This window comes from Crocodylus porosus, unplaced genomic scaffold (assembly GCF_001723895.1).
Source record: "Crocodylus porosus isolate Cpor-Errol unplaced genomic scaffold, CroPor_comp1, whole genome shotgun sequence".
In the NCBI taxonomy this organism is placed as follows: Eukaryota; Metazoa; Chordata; order Crocodylia; family Crocodylidae; genus Crocodylus; species Crocodylus porosus.
The window spans coordinates 99,667,591-99,687,819 of record NW_017728931.1 but is presented as its reverse complement, the minus strand read 5'-3'; the positions used below and the strand labels follow the sequence as shown (position 1 = coordinate 99,687,819).

General features: G+C 44.8%; 1 protein-coding gene across 1 annotated transcript in view; it reads right to left on the bottom strand.

The window, feature by feature from the left end:
• Positions 1-20,223, bottom strand: part of ST7 (suppression of tumorigenicity 7) — a 208,765-nt gene extending 188,542 nt beyond the window's left edge. Inside the window, exon 1 of the mRNA XM_019543420.1 lies at positions 20,104-20,223. The gene's annotated coding sequence lies outside the window, so the exon portion shown is untranslated. The remainder of the gene's footprint in view (positions 1-20,103) is intronic.
• Positions 20,224-20,229: the final 6 nt, after the last annotated feature.

Below are 20,229 nucleotides of genomic sequence, written 5' to 3'. Positions count from 1 at the left end.
TGGCAACCCTAATGCAAATTTGGAGTTGTAACTAATTTGGGTGGACAGGCTAAGAACTGGGAAACAGGTCAGAGACTTTAAGAGATTTTACTTGAAATTTCATTGTTTAATTCTAGCTTAGAAAAAGTTGGCACAGCCTAAATGATGTTAAAAAATAGAATTATAATCTGACATATTTCTTCCGCAACATCACCTGTTAAGAGAAAGGGGAGAGGTGACACTTCAGTTGCTGCTTCAAAAGATAAGTAAGGAAGCAGACTTGGATAACACATAGGAAAAGTATTGCTACAGACAAAAGATAAGGTATTGCTTTTCTTGCGTATAACAAGCATTTCTCTTTCATGCCAAATCCACCCTCTGTCCCACTCATGTGCGATTGATTCCATTACCCATCCTGAGTATTTCATTTTTAGGTGTTCAAATTAAGGGTGGGACAAAGCATGCATTTTAAATGAAAGGTACAAGACATTCTACTATGGAGTTATTTAAATGACATATGCTTATTATTAATTTTCTTCATTTTGTCAAAGGTCATAGAAGAAAAAGGAAATGGGGGGGAGGGAGGAAGGAAGGAAGGACACACACACGGGTAATAACTTGTCTGCACAGTTATTCTGTATCTGTTGTATTTAAAGGCCCTTGGGCAATGTTACATTTCTCATGCATTATATAAAAAGACTGCAGGACAAATGTGTTAGTACAGCCGAGTCGCATCTTACATGGGGGTTACATGCTGAAGTCAGCACGCAAGGCAAAAATCACCCTTCCCGCCAGGCTTCGGTGCCGAGCAGCTGCCGCCGCCACAGGGCCCAGACAAGGCGGGTGCAGCACCGCACAGCCCACGCACGCAGTGCAACAGCTGCACCTTCCACACGCACTCCTCGCCCCTCTTGTCCTCCACTGCCTCGTCCCTCCAGGGCAGCCAGCTGAGCATAAGCCCCCCCCAGCCATGCCAGTGCATGCAGGCGTGTGCAGGCAGTACCATGTGGCGCCGCACTACGCGCCGTGCCCTGGCTGGCGCCTGGCGGCCAGCCCCAGCGGCCGAGCACGTATAGCTCAATTCGCGTAAGTTAAATATGTTAAAGATGCGACTTGGCTGTACTGTACCTTATTCCACATCAGCTTTCAAGGATGGACAAGCACCACACACACATACAAACACTAAACACATTGTAAAACGTAATCATCAGGGATAGAACCTGAACCCTTACCTCTACCCCTTCCTCTTTTGGATACAGTGAGCTTTGGCAGCTCTGTAGACAAATGAAAACCACTCTCCAAAGGAGAACTAAAAAATCTTGCAACAGGCAGCCTGAGTTAGTGTCCATCAAGAAAGAGTCCTAACTGGTCCCATCCATGATGTCTCTTTCACACGGTTTGGGACCACTGTTATTTGAATGCTGCACAAACAACATTTTTTTAAGTTTAATCAAATTTGGTATTTCAATCCAATTAAATGATATGCATGAGTTTAATACATACTGTAAATGCATACGCACTTAAATACTAAACTCCAAGTAATGTGGAATTTCCTTACAAGAAGTCAGATATATCCAGTTACACTGTCTGTACATATACACACACAACACTATACTGCAGTTATATTACTCTGATAACAGGTAGGCAGGTGGTCAACTGTGATTAACAGGAATCTACTCAATTCATGATTTTGCAATTTTCAAAGAAACCGATCACCAAGAAAACTGGCATTCCCAGCAATTTTGCACAAAATTGCCAGGGAAAAACCCCCTTACTAAGAATAAAATACTGGCTTCCCAGTGGGAGCCAGTGGCTGCTGTTGTCTGGCCTTGCAGCCTGCTGGGGATGAGGGATGCTGCCTACACAAAGGGGAACAGCCAGGATGCCAGCCACCCCCTCCTCCCTCTGCTGCCAATTGGCTGAGGGCTGCCATTTGTGCAGCTTTGCCCCTTTTCAATCAGCACAAGGGGTGGGGCTGCATGAAGGGAAGCCCTCTCCGCCAGTCAGCAGTGAGGGGTGGGACTGCCAGGGCCCCATAGCCCATCAGTAGGGGTAGGTGGGGGAAGGGAGGCTCATTGCAAAAAGACAGCAAAATTGGTACCAGGCACCACAAGCAACCTACAATTTTTACTTTGCTTCCACACACTTAAGGTAAATCCCTCATGATTCACAATGAACTCTTTCCACAGTTTGTAACTTACATTAAAACATTCACCCCACCTCAATCCCTTGAAGAATCATGAACCAGGTCCTCAAGGAATCCATTTCTAAGCAGTTAAAAGGAAAAGATGTTGATTAGGAACAGTCACCATGGATTCATGCCTCACACACCCAACTGTCCTCTATGATGAGATAAATGGCTGGCTCTGTGGATGCAGGGAGAGCAGTGGATGTGATCTACCTCAACTTTAGCTACGCTTTTGATATGGCCTCCAACAACATTCTTGTAAACAAGCTAAGGAAATCCAGGTTGGATGAACTGACTGTAAGTTAGAGAGAAAACTGGCTGGATCATCAGGCTTAAAGGGTAGCAATCAATAGTCCAATGCCTAGCTGGCAGTTGGTATCAACTGGAGTGGTCAGTCCTGGGACTTGTTTTGTTCAATATCTTCATCGGTGATCTGGAAGATAAGATGGAGTGCAGCCTCAGCAAGTTTGTGGATGATACTATGTTGGGGTAGTAGTAGATATGCTGAAGGGTAGGGCTAGGATTCAGAGAGACCTGGACAAGTTGGAGGATTGGACCAAAAGAAAAATCTCATGAAGTTCAACAAGGACAAGTGCAAAGTCCTGCACCTAGGACAGAACAAACCCATGCACCAGTACAGGCTGGGAACTGAGCAGCAGCTCTGTAGGAAAGAACCTGGGCGTTACAGTGGACAATAAACTGAACACGAGCCAATATTCCCCTCTATCTGGCACTGGTGGGGCCACAACTGGAGTCCTGTGTCCAGTTTTGAGGCCCCCACTACAATAAGGATGTAGAAAAACTGGAGACAGTTCAATGGAGGGCAGCAAAAATGGTGAGGGGGCTGGGGCACAGGACTTATGAGAAGAGGCTGAGAGAACTGGGCTTATTCAGTCTGGAGAAGAGAAGACTGAGGCGGGATTTAATAGCAGCCTTCAACTACCTGAAAGGTTGTTCCAAAGAGAATGGAGCTAAACTGTTTTCAGTGGTGGCAGATAACAGAACAAGAGCAATGGTTTCAAACTGCAGCAAGGGTAGTTTGGGTTAGATATTAGGAAAACTGTTCTCACTAGGATGGTAGCAAAGCACTGGAACAAACTATACAGAGAGGTTATGGAATCTCCATCCTTACAGGTTTTTTAGTCCTGGGCAGACAGAGCCTTGGCTGGGACAATAAAGCTGGGGATGGTCCTGCTTTCAGCAGGGGGTTGGACTAGGTGACCTCCTAGTCCAACCCTAGTTTTCTATGATTCCATGATTCTTTTATTACCACTAACCTCAGGCTTTCACCCTCTCTCCCACTTACTAGTTTCAGCCACCTGTTGCATCTTTTCTATTTAGAATATAAGCTGCTCAGTGTGGGAACACTCATTTACTATGCAACTGCACAAAACCTTTTCTACAGGGCCCCAACCTAGTAAAAGCTTCCACAACAAACTGGTGAGTAATAAATAATGCAAATGCTAATGATGTACTACACTGAAGAGAACCAATATTCTTTACTACTGTAGCTGTAAGCAGCCAATCCATCTCTACTAGGAAAACTTCTAACATCCTGAATGTTGCAGCAGCTGCAAACAGTTGCATTTTAATTGTGCGTAATTTACATACATTCTGCACACATATATACTATAGCACAAATGCAATAAGACATGAACTGGTCAGAGAAAAAGTTAATCCCATTGATCTAAATTCTTAAGGATAATTACAAAGGAACAATCAATTACAAAATTATGTTAGTATGACATACCACCAACCACAGCAGAGTCCTAGTTTCCTTCTCACTCTGTATCATATTTTTACTAGAACCAAACAGTTAAATGGTACTCTCTTCTTTATAAAGGAGATAATTAAGAAAATGTTAAATAAATAATGGGTCATGAACTTGTTTGTGTCTGTGATTACTACCTCCCCTTCTCAATCTGTCTCTCTCAGAAATACTCATGTACATCAAAATAGATTTCATTTTGGCTCTGCTTATATTGGGCTTTTCTACTCAGCAGCATACCCAAACTAGCTATTCTGCAATGGTTCGCTGTATGTACTGCTCCTTTTCAGTGTTTCCTACTATCTGACTTAAACATGTCCCTGCTCAGCTTACTGGCAGTTATGAATGCCAGATTGAGGCATTTAACTCTCCCCATTTAACTACAAGAGGTGTTTATGAATTCCACTCCTGGAGTGGGGAGTCTTTTAGCTGCAGGAATGGGACGTTCACTATCACTGTGCTTGAACCCCTTTAGGAATCTTCTCTTCAGTGTGTGCATGGGAGCAGGCTAAGCAGCTAACTGCACTTTAAATTTAGGTTCCTGTTTATTTCACAACAGCATTCCTGCAGAGGGAAGCCCATAGAGAAGCTCTTTTATTTCACACATTAAGTTCCTCAATCCAGGACTTGCTGTTTACAGGTAAGCAAATCCTGACCGCCTTCCATGATAGAATTGTACCCTTTTACAGCATGTGAGAATTTGGTCCTATGGATTTTGTCCTTCAAAACATAGGTATTGTTTACTGTTAGGCAATCATCATGGGGTTTTTAAATACATACTGGTGTTCCTCTGCCAGGATTTCTTGTAGTTCTCTCAAGTCTGTTTCTGGCATTAGTTTCTTCCAGTGCCACAATTAGGCAAATAGTGACTGCTGTTTAGATGCCTCACCCCTTCATCTTCCAACTGCCTCCAAAACACTCAAAATCGTATTGTCTGATTAATTCTTTCAGCCTATTAGCATATCCACAACCGCTACTCACCAATGATATTCTGGCCCAGTACCCGTTTTCATTCCCTGGGTTTCAGTAAGAGTGTTACTGTATACCATAACATCAGACCACAATCACCTTATTGTTCCAACTACATCCCCCACAGTCCTTTATCAGTTGCCTCTCATCAGCTGCAGGAGTCAATCATGTTGAATATTGCCTGCTGTCTTAAAAGGCTGCCCTCTACTGCTTATAATGCATATGAATTTTACCATCTTTGTACATGTTATTTGTATAACAACTGTAAAATCTTGGGTTACTTTCCATCTTAAGATGAAATAAACATGACATTTTGCATGACTGAAGTGCAAGTCAAAGGCTTTAAGGGGGCTCACAAAGACAAAAAAAACTCAACAGCCTTTGACAAAGTTTCATGTTAGGGTTCACATCTGTACTATAAGTGTTAGGAATTGGGAGCCACTAAAAAGTATATATTTGATCTGGTTGTGGATGTTTCCTAAACAAAACAAGGTGAAACATTTGTAAAGAATATTGGGAGAATTTCAAAACAGTAAAATTCATCAAAAAATAATCTCTGTAAATGAAACATGGACTGTGGCTAGTTCAGAATTTGTAGTCAAGTAGCAAAAGTTCAGGCTGCTCTGATATGACACAATTCACCTAATAATTTAGCCCCTTAAATAGATACATGCAACTCTGAAGTCATATTTGAAATATGAAAGTTCACCATTAAAAGTTATTTGTGCATTTATAGAGAATACTCTGCAATATCACTTCAGCATGTATTAATCAAATCAGCAAATAATCCTCCCAGTGAACTAGAGTATTAATTATAAGCAAGCACCACAAAAGGAAAAAAATTTTGAAGGTTTTCAATATTTGTAGCGAGTTAGCATTATTTTCCAGCGTGCAACATTAAAAATTGGCACTGATGATGCATACTTACATCTGAACTAGGGTCATCTGCTTTTTCAAATCCCGATATACTTCGGATGTAAAAAATATGGGATACACACACTCACACTGATGCAATCAGCACTGCTGCAACCAGCGCCCTGCCCCAAGTGTATCACAGCTGCCCAAGGATCACAGCTGTCCAGCTATGCCTCTGAGTACTTATGTACACACAAAATAATTGTTGTTTTATATAGTAAACTCAGGTGTGTATATTCTGCCTTTATCTCTCTCACAGGTTTGTCTCCCTCCCTCCCTACATCTCATTCAGAGTAAAAATATACACAGGGAGCATCTACACACTGCTGTACGCCCACGTAGATCTACAGGTGATCAGCAGCTACATCACTATAGTGGTATGCTCCCTCGGTATAGCATGCTGCTAAGGCGACATAGCAACAAAAATCTAGCCACGCGCATGCACAGCACAGCAACTGTCAGTACTGTGCTGTGCTTTGGTACTTCCAAAAGTACGGTGCTGTAGCAACGTCACCACATGGCGACATGTAGATGCACCCAGAGTAGTTGGCACTTTGACAAGGTAAACTTTTCAGAATTGTCTAAGTGATTTACAAAACTCAGTTCCATTTCAAAATGTAATTAAGTGCTTTAGAAAAATGTTACTGTATCTGTCTCTAAACAGTATACAGATACCTTAAACCAGTGTTTCTCAACTGGTGGGACGCAAAGGTCATCTAGGTGGAACCTAGAGTTTCGAAAATAATTACAGCAATACCTCAGTGAAGCCTCTGAAAGCAAAGCTCCTTTATAACAAAGTCTGAGATCCCTGCTGTCTGGCCAAGTTCCAGCCTGCAGGGAGCTGGGAGGAAAAGGAAGGAAGGTGGTGAGACAGGGGGCACCACATGCAAGTACACTACTACAGCACATGCATGTGGCCCCAGGCAGCCTCAGGGCAGCTCTGGCAGGTGAGTGGGGGGCAAAGAGGGGAATTGGGGTCCATGTAGGTGTTGAGGCCAGTGGTTGCTGGTGGGTCTTGTCCCCTTGGGCAGGTTTTGTAAAGGAGGCGACTACACACGTGTAATGGTTGCAGGATTTTTGTTTTCGTTTTACTTACATGTCAGCAAAATGGACGGGTAGGCGCAGATCAAGCAAAAACAGATAATGGTTGCGTTGCGAAATCGACAGCTGCGGAGACCCTCTTGAGACAGAGATGAACGAGGTCTTATCGGGTGCACTGGGAGGGGTACGCCGGGGAAATTTCGTAATCGGGGGCAGAGAAGCACGTCAAGGCTGGCCAAGCCTGGGTGGGGAAGAAGAATTCCTCCTCGATGCGCTGGGCAGAAGCTCGCACATAGGTTTTATAGGCTAAATGACGTCACTCTCACCATGGGTATTGATTGGTCAATTCTTCGCGCCCGCTTTTGGCGCGCACAGGAAAATTAGAGGAGAAAAAGGGGTCTCCGAGGGTGGGGTCAACTTGCAGGTTTGTGCTGACGGCACAGTTTTGCACAAGACAGTAGGGAGGGAGCTGGGGCTGGGGCTGCTGCCCAGCCAGGGGGTTCTTGGGATCCAGGGCCACAGTGTGCAGCGGCATGGCCCCAGTGAGGAGCAGGACAGAGCCTCGGGTGGCTCACGTAGTTAAATGGGGAGGGCCAGCTTCTCACACCATGCACACTTCCAAGGGGTAGCAGGGACCTGTACCCCGCAGATCTGTATGCGGGGCAGGGGCAGGCTGCAAGCTCCAGCGCTGCTGCCCTCACCGCAGTTCCACCTGAAGGAAATGTGTTGCCATGGCCACGCAGAGCTCACTGGTGCCAAGATCCCCACACAGCCCTGTTGCACCAGGTCATGCCTGATGGGCTGCAGAGGCTCCAGGGCAGGGAGGCAAGGAACAGCAGGGCCACGTGGAGACCCTGCTCCCAGCTGCTTGCCTTGCACTGCCCTGTAAACATGCTTCCGGTGTGTGGGTCTGCAGCGAGGGTTGCAATGCAGGGCTGCACCCCTCAAAGAGCAGCAGGGCGAGCAACTACCATTCCCTGCCACTCTGCTTCCCTGCCCCAGGTCCCTCTGCAGTCTGGAGGGCACGATCTGGCGTGGTTGGAAGAAGTGGGACCTTTGCAAAGAAGGTGCTCACCCTACGCTGCCTTGGCAATGCACCCCCTACGTGTGCCACTCCTTGCATGGCCCCACTCTTCCCAGCTGTGCCCAATCGCGCCCGCCATGCTGCACTGATCTCTGGAGCAGGGAAGAATGGTGGAGCGAGGAGCAGTGAGCAGCTACTGTTCCCTGCCACTCTGCTTCCCTCTCCCGGGTACCTCTGCAGCCTGGCGGGCACAATTTGGCGCGGCTAAGAAGATTGTGCCCACTGGGCTGTAGAGGCACCCGGGGGAGGGAAGCAGTGTGTCAGGGAACGGCTGCTGCTCGCTTTGCCACTCTTCGAGGGGTGCAGCCCCGCATCAGAGCCCTGGGTGCAGGAGGCGTTTCACTGGGGCAACGCAGGGTGAGCGACGGCGAGAAGATCCCCACGTTGCTGCTCCTCTCCCTGCAGTGCCATGTCACAGGGGAGGGAAGCTGGGCTGCAGGTGTTCCCCACGGCACTGTTCTCTAAGGCACTGCAGGGAGCGGAGGAGCCACACAGGGAACTTCTTGCCGCCACTTGCCCCGCACTGCCCGGTGAAACGCCTCCTGCGCGTGGGGCTGCAGCAAGGGCAGCGGTGCTGGGCTGTGCCCTTCAAAGCAGTGGTAGGCACCAGGGGGACGGCTCACAGCAGCAAGATCCCCAGCCAAGCTGGGTTGTGTCAGCCCCAGATGAAGTAAGCAGGAGCTTATCGACTGGCCGCCTGGCGACCCCCCCCCACTCTTCGTTTATCATGGTGGGACCAGGGTTTTTGAGACCAATGGTTGGTGGGACATAAGGTGCAAAAGGTTGAGAACCGTCTTAAACCATGCATAAATGTTAAAACATATTAACAGGAAGAAAATTATAGTCCTATGAATGAGTTCAGTGTGCCAAGAGATAAAGTACATCAATCGTGCTTAAAAACAACAAGACAGATGTAACAAAACCCAAAAGGTGTAGAGCTATACTATATTTTTTCTGGGTTACAAGCCAAATATATTCTGCAAAACAGGAGAAACCACTTGGCAAAACATCTCTTAAAGAAATGAGAATTTACTATCATCAGATTTTCCTTTTAACAGGTTTCTGCTCAATTATGTAATATATAGAAGACAAATATTAGGAAGGATTTTTGTGGGCAAAGTCTCCATATTCAAGTTGCAGCACTGAAATGTTTCTATGGGGAGGCCCCTGCATTGATGTCATACTTTCCTACCACGAGCACAATTTGCTTTGACACAAGTACAAAGACACTTGTGAGAAAAGCTTCATAACCATTTCACTGCTCCTGGCAACTTGTTCCTTAAGTGTAGCTGTCTTGTTAGGTGAAGGTAAAAACAAGCACACACAAGGAAAAATTAAATGAAGTATATTTTGGCAGACATGTATTATTCATTTTCAATTTATTTTAATGTTATTAAATTCTCTGCCTGTATAGAGAGATCTTTATGGTCATGATCTACAAAAAAAAGACTAATTATTAGATTTTTTTTCTGAAGCTAACCGTTGTAAATTTATAGGAGAAAAAGTCATTTACCATAAATTCTTCATCAGTTTTCATCAAGTTCATATAGTGCACTGGGCCCAATCTAGGATCCCACTGTAGAAGGCTACCCAGCTGCAGAACTATATAGTTAGAAGGTCTGGAATACTTCTTGATTTTTTAACCAATAATCCAATAATTAATATTCTGAACAACAGGCCTGATGTATATGATTCAATAATTAGAATCATAGAAAATTAGGGTTGGAAGGGACCTCAGGAGATCATCTAGTCTAACTCTGCTCAAAGCAGGATCAACCCCAACTGGATCACTGCAGCCAGGAGTTTGTGGAGCCAGGACTTAAAAACCTCCAAGGATGGAGATTCCACCACCTTTCTAGGTAACTTGTTCCAGTGCTTCACCACCCTCTTAGTGAGAAAGTTTTCCTAATATCCAACCTAAATTTCCCATCCTGCAACTTAAGACCCTTGCTTCTTGTTCAATCATGTCACCACTGAGAACAGCCTAGCTCCAATTTCTCATGAACAAGTAAAATTTCAAAAGGCACGTGAGAAGACACTGTTTAAGATGTTTGAAGGAAGGCAGGTTGGTGTAGACAATTTTTTTTTTTTTTTTTTTTTTTTACTTATGGACCGGGGACCACATAGCTAAAATATTCAGAGTTGTCGTTCTCAGGACTTGTCTACAGTATAGGGCTACTGCTAGAGTTACACCAGTTATCTGAACTGATTTAATTTGAACTGTTCCTGGCTTTTTCAGCTAAGTATCCTCCATTTTGGATGACTTCTACCCTACTTTAAAAGAAGTGGCAGGGAGGAGGTTGCTAATTAATTAAATTGGACTGGAGCTTGTTTTTAACTTTTAATTCAGCCATTGGCTCTATTTTTCCAGTAGTCAATCTGAAAAACCATTGATCAAAATTAATCGATCCTGACTCCACACATACTGGGTCCTAAGATGTTAAAAGACTGACCCCATTATAATCAGTAAGAGTGTTGTCATTGTATTCAAAAGTCATATTTTCAATGATGCCTCTGTAAGCTGTTGTCCACACATGTACACACATTTATACTCCCTCTAAGAATGTATGGATGTAAGAACAGTTTATTCAGGTCCTGCCATCCTTTAAAGAAGGATTCTCTACAGCAGTGGTTGTCAACAAGGGGTACGCATACCCCTAGGGTACTTAAAAATACATAGGGGGTACATGGGAACTCCTGCCACTGCATGCACCCCGGCAGAGACCCAGGAGGCATGTGCCTCCCCCCAATCTGTCCTCAGAGAGGCAGCTGGAGGTGGCTGCCACTGAGCGCTGGGCTTTGTGTGCCGCTGCAGCTGCCCCAAGAGTGGTGCAACACCAGGTACCTGCTGCCACTGGGCTGAGCTGTACTCCCTGCCCGCCCAGCATCAGGACACATGTGGCGTTGTACCGCTCTTGGGGCAGTTGCAGCAGTGCACAAAGCCCAGCCCAGCTGCCTCTACCTCATGCACAGATTAGGGAGGCATGTGCCCCCAGGCCTCCACCAGGGCACTTACAGCGGTGGGAACCTCCCCATGTCCCTGGACAAGCTGCTTGGGCTCCAACTGTCCCGTGACCCAGCCCGGCTGGGGTCCTGTTCACCCTAGCCCCCATCTGTGCCCCAATCCCACCCTCACCATGGGGACTTTGATCTGCCCCCTCCCCCCCAGCCCTTTGTCTTCCCCCACAGACTTACCTGCTGTGGGAGCAGGAGGGGGCCCATACAAGCACATGCATCCCCCGAAAAAATAAGGATTACATGAGCTGAAACTTTGAGATAAAAAAGTTGAAAATCCCTGCTCTACAAGTTTCTATTTGTAACAGCAGAAGAAAAGCAAATGCTCTCCTGTACCTACTCCAGCTCTACTTCACTCTAAACAATAGTTAGGGCTTTAACAGGTAATGGAAGCAAAACTGATACTTCACAAAGATCTGATACTCTTCCCCATCTACAATGCCCTGCTACGGTCTGTTCCACTTATTATCCTTTATTTATGGAAACAGAAGAGACTGGGTCTTATGTTATAAGCTGAAACTCTGTCTGGCTTGGGATCAGCCCTATGTTGTTTAAGTTAACATGCATGTACAGTAGTGGTCAATTTCAGATGGCAAGTTACAAATAAGTGTAGATCAGATATAGCCCGGGATGGCCTGGGGTTAAGTAATTTTCAAACTTTAGCAGAAACACGTGTGTAGTAACTTCAAGCTATTTACTTATGTGAAGAACAGAATCTGGACTAGTCTCATATTACCAGTATGCTTTTAACTGAAAGAGACAACAACTTTACAGGGTAAAATAGGGAAAAAAACCAATAAAACAAAAAAATAAAATATTGTAATAAATGCTATTCCAAGCTTCAATGTGTTCTCTTAGCACCTTGTGGCTGAGAAGAAAAACTAAAAGAATGCCTCAAACAGAGAGTACGTTTAATTCCAAATCCAAGTTTATTTCTAGAAGTGAACTGGAAATTACAACATCAAATAGCTGCAGTAGGCACACCTTGACAGAAAAAGAATCTTGCTTATGATGATTGCGTAGTTTGATTCCCCCCATTGCTGTTATCCTTCCAACTGCTGTATTTAAATGCACTTAATTAAGCACTGAAGCCACCAAAGTGATAAATCTTCAATTTATATTAAGCAATAATACATCTTTGTCTTCTCTTAGCAGCTGAACACTTTTGATTGGGAATCTGAATTTATACCCTTTCCTCAGACTTAACAGTAACAACTTGTTTGTTCTATCATTTGAAAGCATGACATTACTCTTCCCAATAAATGCATTATCCTTGTTTAAGCTTAGTGTTCTCAGAGTTAAAAATGGTTATTCTGCAATACTGTACCAAAAACACACAAAAAAAATCTAATTAGTCACTGCTGGTAATTTACAATGCAACTTGAGCTCATTAGCATTTATAAAGCACCATGGGTGCATATGCCACTTTACAGACATGAGGACACGCTAGAGTTTATAATGCAACTTTCAATGAGGACCCTTAATGTCCCAAAGAGCTAATTTAAAAAACAGGTGGAAGAGGGCTTCAAATGAATATTTTAACAATTAACAGACGAATAATGTCCAAAAGTACCTTACAGTTTGACCAGAGAACCCAAGCTATGCTTTTTACTTCTTCATCAAATAGTGTTAATACATAATTAAAGTACAGGTAGCCTCTTTTACAAGACAACAAGCATTAGATGTAGCACACAGATAAACAGAGCAAAGATGGTCTCAGGATTTAAGAGATTTGGGTTCTATTTGCAAATCTGATACAGATTTATTGTGGGACCTCAGTAAATTATTTAGGCTCCAGTCCTGAAAGGACTTTTTTTTGTATGTACTTCACTTAACTTAATTCAATTGGCTCAAATGTTTAAAATTAAGCATATGCTTAGATGTTTGCCCTTACAGTTAAAATGTGAGCACTGTATTTCTGGTTTGAATTTTATGAACCTCAGCTTCCAAATAAACAACAGTGAACTATTTTACTAGGATGCAAATATCTTAGAACATAATTACTTAAAACAATACAGATCAAAACAGTAACTGTTAACCTAGCTGTCTAGTAGGGCTGTGAAGTTAGCTTGCCCATTATCCTTTAGCCCAGGGTGGGGCCAGCACAGTTTGGTGGTAGGAGTGAGGGGGGAAGGGAAGCTAGCAGGGAGGGAGTGGGACTGCAAAGAGGTCTAGTATCCACTGCCATAGAGCAGGGGTTTTCAACCTTTTCTAAGTGTACCCCTTTTGGTGGCAGCAGCCAGATGCAGAGCAGGTGGTGGTGGGGGCTTGCACATAACAGCCACCGCTGCCACCAACCACCCTGCACCACCACCGCACTCCACTTTCCCATGGCAAGTTGCATGTGCAGCTCCACAGGCTACTCATGGACCTCACACCCAGCCAACCACGCACCACCTGTCAGCAGCCCACAGAGCTGCATGTGTGACTGGCTGTGAGAAAGTGACGCGCAGCAGTGGTGTGGGGCAGTGGTGGCAAGGGGTGGTGGATGGCAGTGGCAGTTGCCATATGCAAGCACCCCCCTGCCCTGCGTCCAGCCAGCCAGGCAGTGCCTGCAGAGGGGTGCTGCTGCCTTCACCCATGCTGGCCCTGCTCCTAGGACGTGGTGGCAGGTGCTGGCTCTCCATCCCCACCTACCCACACATACCCCCTACTTGTGTTTGGCAGTACTATCCTACAGTGGAGTTAATTACTTTACTCCATCCTAATAGCATCACTTGTGTAGACATCGATGTTTTACTGGAAGAAATTCTTTACACTAAGGGTTGCCAAAATATGGAATGGGCTTCCAACGAAGCTGGTGCTTTCCCCTACCCTGGAGATATTCAAGAGGAGATAAGACAGGCATCTGGCTGGGGTTACCTAACCCCAGAGCTCTTTCCAGCCTGGAGCAGGGGGTCGGACCTGATGATCTACCAGGTCCTTTCCGACTCCAGAAATCTATGAATCTATGCAAAGCTAATTAGGCAGCTTTGCAGTAAACATCTCATGTTGACTGCCCAGTATTTCTCAGGTTCCACTTCCAATTACATCAGTAAGATGACCAATAACAATGTCAACCTTGAATGGCTACAGAATGTTAGGAGCACAAACACTTACACAACATGCTTTGTTCTTAGTCCAAGGAGCTGATTTCTATGAAGATACCATACATATTGCTACTGTGTAATCCCTCAGTCTGCTTTTTCACTTAACAGACAGAATTATGTTTCTCTTTGAAAAGAAATTTCTCTGACCCTTGAAGAACCTTCCTATGGCTCTTCTGCATTCTTTCCTGTTTTTCAATACCCTTTAAAATATGGACATCAGAACTGGATATGGGGTTCCAACAGGTGTTTCACTAGTACCAAAGAGATAAAAATCACATCCTTCTCCCCATCCGCTATTCCTTTTTATACCTTTCACAGTCATATTAGCGTTTTGGCCAGTGATGCCCAGGGCAGTCATTTACAGCTGCTTGTCCACAAAGTCTAAAACCTTTTCAAAGTCATTAATTTCTAAAACTCAGGCCCCCATTTTATAGTTGTCACCTATATTATCATATTTACTCAGCTTCACCTATATTAGATATTTACTCAGATACAAGATGAGGGTTTTTCCCCCCTCAATCAACACAGGGAAAAGAGCCGCTTTGTCTTAGATTTGCATACAAACCAAAACGGGAAGTGGGGCAGGCAGATGCTGGGACTCGCTAGTCCTGACCCTGGATCAGGGGCAGTCAGACCCAAAGCAGCCTCCTCCACTTGCCCGCTGTAGCTTCTCCCTTGCCACCACCCCCTACCCCCTGGTCCCCTTAACTGTCAGGTGCAGCTCAGCTCCTGCATGGGCTAGATTCCCTCTCAGGCACATAGTATTTGGAAACTCTGTCCCCTGCCTGGCCAGTCAGCAGCACCTCTGCTGCTGCATGGCCTGGCAAGGGCCCTGCTTCCAGGTGCTGTGCTCTGTGATCCAGCAGGGAACAGAGCATGAGCAGCATCTGACAGTAAGGGGGGCTGGAAGGAGAAATGGGGCAGAAGCTGTGGGGAGTAAGGGGGAAATAAGCAGCAGGAAGGCTGCAAGGGTAAGAAGTGGGAGTGTGAAGATAAGGGGGCTGCCTGACTCCCCTTCCACTACCACCCAACCCTCTCAGCCACTGCTTTCCTTGCTGTCGCAATTGGGGGTGGATGCATTTAAAACAAACCTCCCATAAATAGATTCTATACCTGGAAAACAATAACAAGTTTATAAATTTTCCATATACAGAAACTAATTATTGGGGAGCTGTCCTATATTTGAGTAAATATGGTATTTCTTCTTTTCATAACTATGAACAAATGCCTACTAGTTCAATTGATTAAATTGGTTCCAGTTTACCAAGCAATCCAGATTGCTCTGTAAAGCTGTTCTGGCATTACCAATCCACAAACTTCTGTATTACTTGCAAATACTACCAACTATGATTATATATTTATCTCCACAGCAGGGTTGCCAACCGAACAACATACTTTTTACCAACAATCTACAAACTAGTTACTGACAATCACATTTTTCCTGATACATTTTTCCTGATATATGTTTTATTTAATATAAATATAACCCTTCAGTCAAGACCTGGATAGCAGTTAGAAGAGCTGGGTTCAAGTTTAAGGGTTCAACCTGAGCCACAGTTTAAAAAAAGTTTGGTCATCACTAAGAAGCTTGCAGATTGTCAAGTAAAACAAATCAACAAAATACTTCTTTGGTTCGCAACCCTCTCAAATGGCTGATATGAAAAAAAAATCTTAAGACTTATCTGTCTAAAAAGCAAAAACAAAAATATTTCTAAAACCCTAACCCACTTTCCAAAAAGTAGTGTTAAATACATTTGAACATAAAGCTCATCATTCTAAGTGACATTTCAGAGTCTACTGCTGAAGGCAACACTCTTGCTAAAGAAATAATATAATTGTAATGTCATTTTTTCATTCTTAATCTCATTGGGATCCTAAGTAAGAGATGGTAAGGACTGCAGCAATGGTTTTACGCTGTGCTACCCCCAACCCAAGCCCCCCACATCCCTCACCTCACATCCCTCTTCCCCCTCTCCCAGCCACACAGCTCAAATTTACAAGGGGCCTCCCTGTCCTGTCCAGTCTGGTGGCCATGCAGCCCTGCATACCTTTGAGGTGAGCACTGAGCAACTGTTAAAGGCAAGGGCAGCCAAGAAACACAGCAGCAGCACATGGCTGGGATGAGAGGAGGAAGAGACTGGCAGTTCCCTGAGAGGCACTGAGCTGTACTGCCACAAGCACTTTCTTACTTTTTTTTTTTTTTTAAACAGATGTTAGACACATATTTTTAGCCTGGTTTCTTATGCACTATCTATAAATTTACAAACAGTTTGCAACTGTGCTCCAGATAAAAAGTTGTAAATGTTGAATGACATCAGCTCTAATACTGGTTCCTGCAGAATCCTCCTGAAAGCACCCCCATTTGATATCAGTTACTCAGTGATAAGTTTTTATCTATTTAACATGTGCTTTACTGATATCATGAGTGCTCATTTTTAATCAGAATATTGTGCAGTAGCATATGAATAGTTAAGGAATAAATATTGTATTGTGATTTTTGTCCTCAGTAACTAGTTTTCATGGAAAGGTTTGTGGCTTTAGAGGCTTCTTTCTGTGAGCTTTTAAAGCCACAGTTGTGAAGACTTTTCCTATCTTTCATTTTCAACTGGCACTTTACTCGTATTTGAGCCATTTCAATGAAAAACAGGTGAAGTCTGCTGTAATCATGCATTTCAACTGAAAAAGCACACAGAGAAAAATTAAAATGTAAGTCTAACTAGTTCTCCTGTAGTTCTATAGTTTTTGGAACTAGAAAAAATGGCAATATGATGACGTGTTTGTTGGATAAATCTAAACAATAAAGTCTAATACATTTATTATGCAATGTACTGAGATGATACTATGACATCATTAGAACACCAAAGTGTAACAAAAAAAAAAAAGCAAATTGTGCACTTTCAGCTGACATTTAGGCAAAGTGAGTTCTCATACATGTATTTTAATTCTGCTTACAGTCTGAATTCTAATCTGAAAACTAGTGTTTTAAATCAACTTTGTTTCCATAAGAGAAAAAACGTTAAGAAGAATCTCAGTCTATTTGCCTCCCAAACCAGGTGGGAATGAAGAACAAACACTGCGTAGATAATACTCTTAGGGCTTCTCTACCTACAATCATGCATTAGATCCCATCACACCTTATTGCCAATGCAGGGAAAGTATGATCCCTTGCCCAGATGAAGGGGCTTCTAGCCATAGGGACACTCATGGTACCTCTGTGGCTGGGAGAGGTAGCCACTGCAATCTCACTACCTCAGGGATAGATGAAACCCCAGAGGCTGGGAGATCATAGCATCTGTGGGACTCTGGGTCCTAGCTGCTGAGTCCACAGATGTTGGGGCTAAGAGTCCCCTTAGCTGCAGGACTCCCAGCCCCAGCTAGGTATGATGCATACCTACTTGCTGTGGCCCCGCTGGCTGATGGGTCTCACAGCCACAGAAGAGACCCTACTACAAGTGCAAATTAAAGTTCAATAGCAACCAGCTATAAAGTCAGTAATATTTTTGAGGTCTAACTTTATAGCTGACTGCAGATATTTATGGTATGATAGATGCTTTGCACCCCTTGCTGGCCTCAAGGGAATTATGCAATTAACTCGTTAACTGTGCAATATCTATAATGTGTAAAGGGGGGGCTGAGCTTCCTAGAGGGAAGGAAGTTGCATGCATCATACTTTGTACCTCCAAAAGCTTTTGCATTACGTTATAGCTCCTGATGCAGCATTTTTTATGCAAGCCTGCGAGCACTGAAACAGAAAAGAAAAAGATAAGATGTGTCCCCTTGTAACAAATTCAGGCTGGCTAACACTATTTAAATTTCTACTAATTCAATAAATGAACGGATTCTCCAGAAAAATACCTTCACTAAGCTTAATAATATGTTAATAGGGAGCACACTGCTATGATTACCTCCTAATAAACCTCTCACTATCTTTTACTTCTCATTTTAATTCAAAAGAATAAGCTATGCCAAAAACTGCAGAAAACTGAACAGCACTTATAAATTGCTAAGAAGCCTCATCCTCAGATCCTGCAATAAGCAAGTGGTGTAAGCCAGAAGAAAAGATTACCAGGCCTGTTACTGAAGGTTCCTATTTAGCACAGAACTTGTTCAACATGGGCAGCACATAGGCAGTAATCTTCCCACCACGGCCTAGCAAATGTCAAGCATCATTAGGAACAGGGTCTATGCTCCTTAAATCCACGACAGTCTCAGCAGAGCTGTCTGCAAGAGTGTCAGTTGTGTGCTAGGTGTGGAAATGGACTCCCTCCCCCACCAGCATGCAGTCAGATTTTTGCTCACTACTTATTTAGGTTTGTTTTAATCCACACTGAGGTAAAAACCTTCCATACCTATCCCTGGGCATGGGCTATTAGGGAGCCCTGGGCATCTGTTCGTATAAAAAGCAGTAGAGGAAAAGAATACGTCTGGTACAAAAATATACATGTTATTTGTACAGAGATAGCAGCTAGGTATAGATACAAAAGCAACAGACAAGTTCTGCCTCAAAGAACTAAGTAAACAAGTCTACTCCTTTAAAAATACAATTTCCAGCTCACATGCCAAATGCTGCTCATGGAAGCATGGCATTTGGCCTGCAGGGCTCCAACATGGGTTGGGAAATTTAGCAGCGGGGGAGCAGCAGTCATTAACGTGACTGCCCTGCCGCCATATTCCCAAACTGCAAGCCCTAAGTGGCTGGGGTTGGGCCACGTCCCTTCTCCCCACAGGGCTGGGTTCTCCCTTCCTCTTCCTCTATGGCTGCATGGTGCACCGGATCAGGACCCCCAGCTGGATCCAGCCTACAGACAGACCGGACCCTGCCCATCTGGGTCACTGGGAAAAAGGTTCTGCACTACTTGTCTCAATTGTTACGGCCTCTCTAGAAGAAGATCTGAATTTAAAACACGTGCACAATAAAGCAGTCTAACAGAAAGGAATGGAACCAACACAATACTCACAAAATATCACTTCCCATCTGCACTGTTTCTTGTTACATGTCTAACCCAATAGAAGTGTAAGCCCATTGCTGACGCTACACAGCTTTTGTTTATACATAACAAACAGACCAAAGAATCCAAGGCTCGGGATGCCTTTGTCACTTATTAAAAATACAGTCAAAGAAGAAGTAGACACCAAAGTTGTTCTTCATCCCAAAGAAAAAGTAGAATAAAATAACAGTTGCAATGAACCAAAACTCTAACTAATAACCTCCTCCTTCCAACTTATCAGCCCGCATCAGACTCCCTCCGCAAAAGGCAGGCCTTGTATTGTGCCCATTACTTCAACCAGTTGAGGCTGCTGCAGGCAAGAAAGGGGTTGGGGAAACAGGGGTGCCGCTAAGGTCCAAGGGTAAGGCTAGCACTTCCCACGTAAAGACTTGGGGGGGTCCAGAACTTCCACTGCTTTCACTGCTCTCTCAAGGAGGCCTCCATCCACCGAGGGCTTCATTACCCACCACTTCAGAGGCTACCTGGAACGCAACAAGCGGCCCACGGAGGCGACAGAGCTCTGCTGTCACCTGCTACCAGGCTGCCGCACTCCGTGCTAGCTTCTGTCTCCGGACAGACTCGACGGGTGGCTTGCAAAAAGCTACTCTCCAGGTGGGAAAAGACATTACCCACAGGGTGACCCAGCCAGACCAAAAACAAAGAGGAACAAAAAGAAGAGCTGCTGTTAAAACTCCGCTAGTGGGAGACCCCTAATTGATCCAAGCCGGGGGCTGGCTGCACACAGACCGCGCGCACCATGGAGATGTAAAGTCCTTTCTGCCAAGGAGCCAGGAAAGCTTTGCTGTCCCTTCCACAGAGCTCCCAGCTCTTCCAAGAGGACGCTGCCGGCCATATGTGACCGCCAGCACCCTCTTTTCACCCTCTCCCCCCGCCTCGCTGCCACTCTGGGGGACCTTGGTAGTGGCAATGGGAAGGGGACACACACGAGGTGGTAACTAAACTCAACCCGCTCCCTCCTGCAGCCCCGCGGGGCCGGCACTCGCCTCCCCTCGGGGCGGGGCGGGGCAGGGAGCGGAGTCTCCGTCGCGCACAAGCCGCGTCCCCACCTGTGCTCAGGTTGTCGCTGATCCGCAGCGGCAGGCGCAGGACGCCGGCGAGGCAGAGCAGGGCGAAGAGCCAGAGCGTCCACGGGGACGTCCGGGACCAGGCGAAACACGACTTGAGCTGCTCCA